The sequence below is a fragment of the Pseudophryne corroboree genome, chromosome 5, assembly GCF_028390025.1.
Source record: "Pseudophryne corroboree isolate aPseCor3 chromosome 5, aPseCor3.hap2, whole genome shotgun sequence".
Classification (NCBI taxonomy): domain Eukaryota; kingdom Metazoa; phylum Chordata; class Amphibia; order Anura; family Myobatrachidae; genus Pseudophryne; species Pseudophryne corroboree.
Genome location: NC_086448.1, coordinates 640,214,840 through 640,225,949, shown reverse-complemented (window position 1 = coordinate 640,225,949; position 11,110 = coordinate 640,214,840). Strand labels below are relative to the sequence as shown.

The 11,110-nt window shown below is 44.6% G+C and overlaps 1 pseudogene; it reads left to right on the top strand.

Moving 5' to 3' along the window:
- Positions 1 to 7,497: 7,497 nt before the first annotated feature.
- Positions 7,498 to 7,616, top strand: LOC134931551 (5S ribosomal RNA; annotated as a pseudogene).
- The last annotated feature ends 3,494 nt before the right edge of the window (positions 7,617 to 11,110 follow it).

Below are 11,110 nucleotides of genomic sequence, written 5' to 3'. Positions count from 1 at the left end.
GCCGGCGGTGTTCGGCTGCCATTTTGGGGCCACAGTCCGGGCAACGCAGGCGTGCCTAGACCATGAGGAGGGGCGGGCCGTAGTGGCTGCGTGACCTCATACGCAGCCGCTGCGACCCAGACAGTGATGGGTAACTCCCTGCCAGCGCGCAGGAGCTGCGCAGGTATGGAGCTACTCATTAAGTACAAAAGTATCGCCGCCGTGCAATGCTTTTGTACTTGTGCGTCGGGGGGTCGGGCCAGACATGCAGGCGGATAAGCCCTGTACTGGACGTCCTCCAGCATGTCTGAGCAACTGATCGTTGCCGTACAAAATTTTGCATGGCTACGATCAGGTCTGAATTAGCGCCTAAGTCTTGAGTAAAGATGCCATGGAATCAGGCATAACAGACTGTGGGAGGTTGGGGTTTGGAGTCTGCATTGGAAAGGTTTTGTCGCGATCCGGGTATCTGGACGCCATTTCTTACCCATCAGATGCCTCCTAAGGCTGGCTCAGCGCTCCAGGACCGGATCCCATCTGTTGTCCTGATGTGTGCATTCCTGTATCCTCTCCTGTCACTCTGGGACGCTGTCGCAGTGGACGCCGTATTACACCTGGCATGGCGTCTCCCGCGGCCTCCGCCGCCGTCCCTGGGCTTCTGCATGCAGAGTGTCTGAGTGGCGATTACGTCAGCCGCGGCCTCCGCTGTGTCCGCGTGGTTGGATGTGCATCTGTCAGCCTGGCGCCTCCTGTCCCTGGTGGCCGGCGCCGCCATTACTGTTTTCATTACCACATGGATTACAAACCAAACTTCCCTCCAAGTGTCTGCATGGGCGCAGCCATCTTGGATTCTGTCAGCTGATCATTTCCACCAATCTGTTCTCAGTATTGATAATCTGCATAATTGCTTAGCCAATCCCTTCCTTGCTGCAGGTATAAATACACTGTGCCTGAGCAAGGAAGGCGTCAGTGCTTTGGTTGTCAAACCTAGTTCCTGTTTGTCTCTCTCCTGTGATTGTCTTCCGGGTTCCAGCTCCTGTCTCAAGACTTCCACCATAGAGACCCGCACCAGCATTCCACCTGCGGTGTAGCCTGACTCTCCAATCCATTGTGGATTCATCTGTTTCCAGCTACAACATTACCTGCTTCCAGCTCAGCTTCCAGCAGAGTACAGCTTCCCTTAAAGGGCCGGTGTCCTTTCTACACTTTACCACTCTCCACCGGTATTATTATTTCTCCGCTCTCAAGTTCTACATTTCAGTTCATATTTCATCGCTCCCAAGTTCATTTATTATTTAACTGGTTCCAGCCAGTATCCACTCCGTGCTAACAACAGTCTGGTTCCAGCCAGTATCCACAGCAGCTGTTTTACCTTCAGCAACCCAGCTTTTCCTGGAACACCAGCTGGCACAATCCTGGGTTATCTCCATTGCTACAGTCGGGCCTGGTAAGGACTTTCCATCTAGAAGATCATAAGAACTGTCTCACACACTACCAGTGCCCTGTGGCTCCTGCCATCCTGTAGTACCCAGGAACTGTATTTATTCTTTGCTGACTTTTACGTTTTCTTTTACTGCTGCTGTGTTGCGGAGTTGTCATAATAAACATCATTGACTTTTATCCAAGTTGTCGTGGTCACGCCTTCGGGCAGTTATTATTCATGTTACTTACATGTCCAGGGGTCTGATACAACCTCCCAGGTTCCGGTACATCTCAGCCCCTACAACTGAGGCTGCCTCCCGTCAGCTCAGGCCCTCAGTTGTGACAGGTTTGTTATGGGCAAATCATCAAAAATAACACAATAGCGGATAATTGGTATTTACTGTAACCAGCATTAAACTACTGACTTTGCCTCACGGGTTTTGTGCAGTAGTATCTGGATGGTGGTGCTCCCAGAAATTAGTTCAGGAGAAACTATTTTGTGGAGTTTTGCAGAAATGCAAAAAGACTGTTTAGTCTCTCTGGGGCACTCTTTTTATACAATAAGGTAAGTATATAGGTTAGTTATTAGAGATAAGCGGATTCGGTTCTCCGAGATCCGAACCCCCCCGAACTTCACCTATTTTACACGGGTCCGATGCAACCTCGGATCTTCCCCCCTTGCTCTGTTAACCCGAACGCACCTGAACGTCATCATCCCGCTGTCGGATTCTCGCGAGATTCGTATTCTATATAAGGAGTCGCGCGTCGCCACCATTTTCACTCGTGCATTGGAGACTGAACAGAGAGGACGTGGCTGCGTTCACTCCCTGAAAAGCTATGTATCTGTGCTCAGTGTGCTGCAAATATCTGTGCTCAGTGTGCTGCAAATATCTTTGCTCAGTGTGCTGAAAATATCTACGTTCTCTGCCTGTAAACGTTCCATATCTGTGCTCAGTGTGTTGCAAATATCTGTGCTCAGTGTGCTGCATTGTGGGGACCACCAGTATATAATTATAGTAGTACAGTACAGTAGGCCATTGCTGTATCTTGCAGCTCTGTGTCAAGTATACTATCCATATCTGTGCTGCATTATTGTGAGCAGTATATAGTAGGACAGTGCAGCATTTTGGTGACCAGCAGTATACATATAGTACAATACAGTAGGCCATTGCTGTATCTTGCAGCTCTGTGTCATGTATACTATCCATATCTGTGCTGAATTATTGTGAGCAGTATATAGTAGGACAGTGCAGCATTTTGGTGACCAGCAGTATACATTTAGTACAGTACAGTACAGTAGGCCATTGCTGTATCTTGCAGCTCTGTGTCAAGTATACTATCCATATCTGTGCTGCATTATTGTGAGAAGTATATAGTAGGACAGTGCAGCATTTTGGTGACCAGCAGTATACATATAGTACAGTACAGTAGGCTATTGCTGTATCTTGCAGCTCTGTGTCAAGTATACTATCCATATTTGTGCTGCATTATTGTGAGAAGTATATAGTAGGCCAGTGCAGCATTTTGGTGACCAGCAGTATACATATAGTACAGTACAGTAGGCCATTGCTGTATCTTGCAGCTCTGTGTCAAGTATACTATCCATATCTGTGCTGCATTATTGTGAGCAGTATATAGTAGGACAGTGCAGCATTGTGGTGACCAGCAGTATACATATAGTACAGTACAGTAGGCCATTGCTGTATCTTGCAGCTGTGTCACTTCTAGTATCCTGATCAGTGCTCAATATCTGCTGCATTGTTGTGACCAGTATGTATACTGGCCCTCATTCCGAGTTATTCGCTCGCAAGCTGCTTTTAGCAGCTTTGCACACGCTAAGCCGCTGCCTACTGGGAGTGAATCTTAGCTTCTTAAATTGCGAACGAAAGATTCGCAATATTGCGATAAGACATCTCTGTGCAGTTTCTGAGTAACTCGAAACTTACTCTGCCAGTGCGATCAGTTCAGTGCTTGTCGTTCCTGGTTTGACGTCACAAACACACCCAGCGTTCGTCCAGACACTCCTCCGTTTCTCCAGCCACTCCCGCGTTTTTCCCAGAAACGGTAGCTTTTTTTCACACACTCCCATAAAACGGCCAGTTTCCGCCGAAAAAAACACCCACTTCCTGTCAATCACATTACGATCACCAGAACGAAGAAAAAAACGTGAGTAAAATTCCTAACTGCATAGCAAATTTACTTGGCGCAGTCGCAGTGCGGACATTGCGCATGCTCACTAAGCGGAAAATCGCTGCGATGCGAAGAAATTTACCTAGCGAACAACTCAGAATGACCCCCCACTGTACTGTGCAACGTGTGTTATACACCTGGTGATTTTATACATCCTGTAATCTGTACTGAGCGATGTGTGAGATACACCTGGGGATTATACACCCTGTATACTGTACTGTGCAATGTTTGTGATACACCTGGTGATTATACACCATGTATACTGTGCTGAGCGATGTGTGAGATACACCTTGGGATTATACACCCTATATACTGTACAGTGTGATGTGTGAGAAACACCTGGGGATTATACACCCTATATACTGTACTGTGCGATGTGTGTGATACACCTGGTAATTAATTATACACCCTGTATACTGTACTGTGCAATGTTTGTGATACACCTGGTGATTATATACCCTGTATACTGTACTGAGCGATGTGTGAGATACACCTTGGGATTATACACCCTATATACTGTACTGTGTGATGTGTGAGATACACCTGGGGATTATACACCCTATATACTGTACTGTGTGATGTGTGTGACACACCTGTTAATTAATTATACATACTGTAATCTGTACTGAGCAATGTGTGAGATACACCTGGTAAAATCTGTGCTCAGTGTGCTATATTGCGTGGACCACCAGTATATAATTATAGTAGTACAGTACAGTAGGCCATTGCTGTATCTTGCAGCTCTGTGTCAAGTATACTATCCATATCTGTGCTGAATTATTGTGAGCAGTATATAGTAGGACAGTGCAGCATTTTGGTGACCAGCAGTATACATATAGTACAGTACAGTAGGCCATTGCTGTATCTTGCAGCTCTGTGTCAAGTATACTATCCATATCTGTGCTGCATTATTGTGAGCAGTATATAGTAGGACAGTGCAGCATTTTGGTGACCAGCAGTATACATATAGTACAGTACAGTAGGCCATTGCTGTATCTTGCAGCTCCGTGTCAGACTCAGTTCTAGTATCCTGATCAGTGCTCAATATCTGCTGCATTGTTGTGACCAGTATATAGTAGTACAGTGCAGCATTGTGGTGACCACCAGTATATAGTAGTACAGTAGGCCATTGCTGTATCTTGCAGCTCTGTGTCACTTCTAGTATCCTGATCAGTGCTTAATATCTGTGCTCAGTGTCAGTGCTGCATTGTGGTGACCAGTATACTACAGTACAATAGTCCAGTGCTGTTCTCGCTGCTCAGTGTCAGTTCTCCGTAGTATCATCAGTGATCAGTATAATCAGTTCTCAGTATAATCAGTGCGCTGTTAGACGTGTGCCCGTTTTCCGCCATTAGTGCAGTGGGATTTAGACAATTGATGAAGTTATTGTGTCCCCGGTACAAAATCCCATCTAGATTCCACTTCACTAGGCAGGCGATAGCGAGATTTTACCAATTAATATCAGTGATTTATAATTATTAATTACAGTGATCTTGCCAAATAATTCCAGTGATTTTGTCATTTTCTACCAGTGATTTGGACCAATAATACCATTGATTAGAACAAATAATTCCAGTGATTTTGTCATTTTCTTCCAGTGATTTGGACCAATAATACCATTGATTAGAATGAATAATTCCTGTGATATTGAGGTGTTTGTGTCTAACACTGCAGTGCCACTCCTAAATGGGCCAGGTGTTTGTGCCGCCCTCTTGGGTCTCTTAGCTTAGTCATCCAGCGACCTCAGTGCACATTTTAGGACTAAAAATAGTATTGTGAGGAGTGAGGTGTTCAGAATAGACTGGAAATGAGTGGAAATTGTGGTTATTGAGGTTAATAATACTATAGGATCAAAATTACCCCCAAATTCTATGATTTAAGCTGTTTTTGAGGGGTTTTTGAAAAAAAACACCCGAATCCGACAAAAAATTTTCAGGGAGGTTTTGCCAAAACGTGTCCGAATCCAAAACACGGCCGCGGAACCGAATCCAAAACCAAAACACAAAACGTGAAAAATTTCCGGTGCACATGGTAAATATCATGTTGGTAGATAGACATAACTAGGGCCCTCATTCCGAGTTGTTCGCTCGGTAAAAATCTTCGCATCGCAGCGATTTTCCGCTTAATGCGCATGCGCAATGTCCGCACTGCGACTGCGCCAAGTAAATTTGCTATGCACATAGTAATTTTACTCACGGCTTTTTCATCGTTCTGGCGATCGTAATGTGATTGACAGGAAATGGGTGTTACTGGGCGGAAACAGGCCGTTTTATCGGTGTGTGGGAAAAAACGCTACCGTTTCCGGAAAAAATGCAGGAGTGGCCGGAGAAACGGAGGAGTGTCTGGGCGAACGCTGGGAGTGTTTGTGACGTCAAACCAGGAACGACAAGCACTGAACTGATCGCAGATGCCGAGTAAGTGTGGAGCTACTCAGAAACTGCTACGAGGTGTGTAATCGCAATATTGCGAATACTTCGTTCGCAATTTTAAGATGCTAAGATTCACTCCCAGTAGGCGGCGGCTTAGCGTGAGCAACTCTGCTAAAATCGCCTTGTGAGCGAACAACTCGGAATGACCTCCAATATCCGTTAAAACTTAACTTTTATTGAAAGTATACAGACGAAATGAACGATTACAGTTATTAATGAATTAAACACATATTAAATAGATTAATCACCAAGTAAGTTGCTCACCTCTCTTTGATCTAATTGTCTGGTGTCCAGGTGGGCACTGTCAATATCGAGTGTGAGTAACAACAATGGAAAGATGTTTGTTAGAGCGAAAGTTTCTGTTTTTCAGTTCTCATTATCTCAAATAAAGATATCATATGCGTATTGGGGAAGAACTGAAAATAAAAGATTCAGGCTTTATGACTCAACATCAATCAATATTTTATACTTTTTTCTTATGGGGTAACCAATTGAGTAACCATTCAGTGGTACCACTCCCGTAATCCACAAGATAGTAGAAAGTAATGATAAGAACCAGTCACTTCTGCTTTTGCCCATCTGTTGCCATCGAATGGGCAATGAGAGAGTGTCTGCGCCACAATAATCTGGTTATGAAAGAAGTACAGTACAAACCATGTGGAGCACTGAGCTACAGAACAACACTGCTTTATGTAATCTTCTGATGCACTTTTTATGTTTTAAGATGTGCACAGCATTGTGCTACAGTAAAATACTGGATTGTTATAAATATAACTGTTGGGAAATTGCATAGCAGCTGACACTCGGTATTGTGCTAGTGTTGGCTCTATGCGGTTTTTCCTGATATGTTAAGCTGTGCAGAGCACCGTGCTACAACAAGATATTTTGATATCATTTTATGCTTTGAGCTAGTATATCTTGGATGTAGCTAATACTCTTTGCATTGTGATAGTGTTGGCTTTACATAATTTTCTGACATATTTTGATGTTTTAAACTGTGCAAAGCACTGTGCTCAGAAAAACACTGCTTTATGTAACTTTTTGATGCACTTTTTGATGTTTTATGCTGTGCAGAATACCGTGCTATACTAAAATACTGGGTTGTTATAAATGTAATTTCATAAATTGATAAATCACACGGTAACCTCCCCCTTTTTTGGATACAATAATCTGTCAGTGAAACCTTATCCAGGCTAACAATTTTTTATGATATCCTTGATTTTTTTTTTTGAGTATCAAACACCCCTCTTTCCCCTTTTTCGTGCACTCTCTCATCCGACCTGAGAACTGCCCTCTGCAATGCTCATTAGTAACAGAGGCTCCCATACGGACAGCAGAAGTGTATTACTTACTTCTTCAATAACTTGTTCTATTTTCCTATACTTTTCTCACTACTCAGTCATTTCTTCTCTTTCTAATACACTCTCTCATCCAATTTAGGTAATGCAGTGCACAAAATAAAACTTCTCCCATAAATTTCTACAGTCATACCACACTGGACATGCCCGATTTCATCTGATCTTAGAAGCCAAGCAGTGTTGGGCTAGATCAGTATCAGAAAGGGAGACCCTCTGGGAATATCTGGTACTGTAGTACCGGGCAGAAGTGACCTATACACATACCCAGGAAAGCAGAAGTGTAGTATACTTCTTTCATAACCAGATTATTGTGGCGCAGACACTCTCTCATTGCCCATTTGATGGCAATAGATGGGCAAAAGCAGAAGTGACTGGTTCTTATCATTACTTTCTACTATCTTGTGGATTACGGGTGTGGTACCACTGAATGGTTACTCAATTGGTTACCCCATAAGAAAAAGAATAAAATATTGATTGATGTTGAGTCATAAAGCCTGAATCTTTTATTTTCAGTTCTTCCCCAATACGCATATAATATCTTTATATGAGATAATAAGAACTGAAAAACAGAAACTTTTGCTCTAACAAATGTCTTTCCATTGTTGTTACTCACACTCGATATTGACAGTGCCCACCTGGACACCAGACAATTAGATCAAAGAGAGGTGAGCAACTTACTTGGTGATTAATCTATTTAATATGTGTTTAATTCATTAATAATTTTAATCGTTCATTTCATCTGTATACTTTCAATAAAAGTTAAGTTTTAACGAATATAGTTTTATCTATCTACCAACATGATATTTGCCATATAACTAACCTATATACTTACCTTATTGTATAAAAAGAGTGCCCCAGAGAGACTAAACAGTCTTTTTGCGTTTCTGCAAAACCCCACAAAATAACAGACTGTGGGCCTAATTCAGCATGGATCACTATTTAAAGAATTTGCAAATGGAGGCCCAGATTTATCAAGCCTTGGAGAGTGATAAATAGCATGGTGATAAAGCACCAACCAATCAGCTCCTAACCAGGGCCAACTCCAGGCACGTTCCTTAGGAGCGGCCACGCAGGGCGCCGACTCCTAAGGGCGGCTGGTAGCCGGACGCAATTTTAAATCAGCTGCCAGTCCATCACCCGAACAGAGCTAGCGAACTGGCAGTGGCAGCTGCTGCTGAATCGCGAGCTTTGACCGGCAGATGGACCGGCGGCTGATTTCAGGCAGGGAGCGGCCGGAGATGGGACTGAGGGGCAGGAGAGGTGCATGCTGCACTCTCCTCCCCTCACACAGAAGCAGGGGCGTGGCAGCAGCGGGAGCAGCAGGAGAGGCCCACGCCGGTGAACACCGCTACAGGGGGCACATGTATCTGGCACTGTGGGGACATGTGTATCTGACAATGTGAGGGCATATTACGTGTATCTGGCACTGTGGGGACATGTGTATCTGACAATGTGAGGGTATAATATGTGTATCTGGCACTGTGGGGACACATGTGTATCCTACAATGTGGGTGCATATTACGTGTATCTGACAATGTGGGGGCATATTATGTGTATCTGGCATTGTGGAGGCACATGTGCATCTGGCACAGTGGGGGCACATGTGTATCTAACAGTGTGGGGGCATATTACATTATGTGTATCTGGCACTGTAGGGGTATATTATGTGTATCTGGCACTACACTACTGGGGTATATGTGTATCTGGCACTGTGGAGGGATATGTGTATCTGGCACTGCTGGGGGCATATAATGTCTATCTGGCACTGTGGGGGCATATAATGTGTATCTGGCACTGTGGGGGCACAAAATGTGTATCTGGCACTGTGGGGGCATATAATGTGTATCTGGAACTGTTGAGGTATATAATGTGTATCTGGCACTGCACTACTGTGGGCATATGTGTATCTGCCACTGCTGGGGTCATATTATGTATATCTTGCACCATGGGGCATATTATGTGTGTCTGGCACTGTAGGGGCATATTATGTGTATCTGGCACTGTAGGGGCATATTATGTGTATCTGGCACTGTAGGGGCATATTATGTGTATCTGGCACTGTGGGGCCATATTATGTGTATCTGGCACTGTGGGGGCATATTATGTGTATCTGGCACTGTGGGGGCATATCATTTGTATCTGGCACTGTAGGGGCATATAATGTATCTGGCACTGCACTGCTGGGGGCATATGTGTATCTGGCACTGTGGAGCATTTAATGAGTATCTCGCACTGCACTACTGGGGCATATGTGTATCTGGCACTGTGGGAGCATATAACGTGTATCTGGCACTGTGGGGCATATAACGTGTATCAGGAACTGTTGAGGCATATAATGTGTATCTGGCACTGTGGGGGCATATAATGTGTATCTGGCTCTGCACTGCTGAGGGCATATGAGTATCTGGCACTGTGGAGGCATATTATGTGTATCTGGCAGTCTGGGGACACATGCATCTGACAATTTGAGGGCATATTATGTGGTGCATGCTGGTGGCACAGAGGTTAGCATTGCTTCCTCCCACAGTCCTACTTGTAATATGAAATGAGATTCGACTGAAGAGTGGTAAGCTCCACTAGGGCAGGGGCTCAATAACAAAAAAATCACTGCACAGTCCTGCTTAGTACTGTACCGAACCCACCCGAACTCAACTTGCCCGATCCGGGGCTGCTGTGGGGGCTCACGAGGGGCTGCTAAAACATCCAATGGGCTGCTTTATTTTAAAATAAAATATGAATAAAATAAATAAGACACACAGTTATGCTCAAATGCGTGTAACTGGGACACACAGGTATGCTCACATGCGTGCAACTGTGAGCTGTGAAAAATGAAAATAAGGCATCTGCCACAGAATATGTAAATAAAAATGCAATAAAAAAAATGGAAAAAAAGAAACCCACAAGATTTTCACTAAATAAGTCTCCATACTCCGTGAAGGGGAAAATATCCAATCTTGATCCTGTGGTATAAAACAGTTTATTTACATACCAGCATTAAGTCTGAGGTTATCGTAATCCCTGAAAATGGAGAAGGGTGTACAAATTTGGAGGTTTTGGCCCCTAGTGTTCCAGTTTGTCAAGTAATGAGGTAATTATACGTTTGCTTGGTTAAAGTCCTTTCTGTTCCACATCAAGATTGGAGTGGAGGTGAAAGATTTTGTGTTGTTCCTGATTGCATGTGCCTCTCTAATTTCTAATCACCTTCTTGACACTGTCCTCTTCCTCTTGTCTCTTCTCATAAGGAGCCGGATGTACTAAGCGGAAAATGCGGTAAACAGGGGGTTTACCGCATTTTCCTGATGTACTAACCCACGTCCGGCAGCTCAGCGCCGCGGCGGGGTTCACCAGCTTTAGCTGGCGATAGTCCATAGAAGCCTATGGGCTTCTCTCCGCGGCGCTGTGTGAGGGATCCAATCGGATCCCTCCCAGCATGCCCTGCGGCCGCCCACGTCACCCCGCGCTTACGCAGACTGACTCCTGGGGCCGAATCCTGGAAGTCAGGCTGCCGCTGTACATCCCGGAGGACAGCTCTTATCGGAAGAGCTGTACTCCGCAATGCTGATCGCATATGTTAGTACATATGCAATCAGCATCGTGGCGCAGGGCGGCGATGGGCAGCGATGTACATTAGTACATCCCGCCCAATGTGAAAAGTCATCAAATATGGAGGTGGTATGTTTGTAGCTAGTTATGATTCGGAGAACTTGGCGAGCTTTTTCCAGGGGGACACCT